This window comes from Penaeus monodon, chromosome 23 (assembly GCF_015228065.2).
Source record: "Penaeus monodon isolate SGIC_2016 chromosome 23, NSTDA_Pmon_1, whole genome shotgun sequence".
In the NCBI taxonomy this organism is placed as follows: Eukaryota; Metazoa; Arthropoda; class Malacostraca; order Decapoda; family Penaeidae; genus Penaeus; species Penaeus monodon.
This window is the reverse complement of record NC_051408.1, coordinates 14,589,279-14,589,896: the sequence shown is the minus strand read 5'-3', so window position 1 is coordinate 14,589,896 and position 618 is coordinate 14,589,279.

Here is a 618-nt window from a genome sequence, read left to right as displayed (position 1 = left end):
TACTAAATATACAATTAGAAGAAAAAGGAAACGAGATATACCGAAAAAGAGAAATCTACGAGGAGACAGAATGTACAGGAAGAAAACGGAATACAGGAAGAAAATGGGAATAAGCAAAAAAGAAAACGGAAATTGCAGAAAGAAAACGGAAAAATCTAAATGTAAAGGTAAAACTAAAGAGAAAACAGGCATTGCCGGAAGAAAACGAACGATACATTAAGGATGAACCGAAATATACAGTAAGATAACGGAATCTACAGCAAAATCGAACAAAAAGAATAGAAAAACTTCAGGAAGTTCTAATACGAAAAATAAATATCAGAAAGAACATGCATGAATCTCGAAAAGCGCTGTTCTTCTAGAGACACGGGTAATAAAATTTTGCGTTGCTGGTATTTATGATTTTCTGACAGTTATGATAATATCAAGTATTATGGAAATGAAGGATATGACGAAGAACATGACGTGCTTTCCATTATTCTCAACACATAATCCTGTTTGATAACTAAGCATATCATTTACAACATAATATTGCTATATCATCACTGTATGACACTCACCGCATAATGGGGCGTCCATATTCCGTAGATTATGTTGCAATACATCGCTATACTGGTC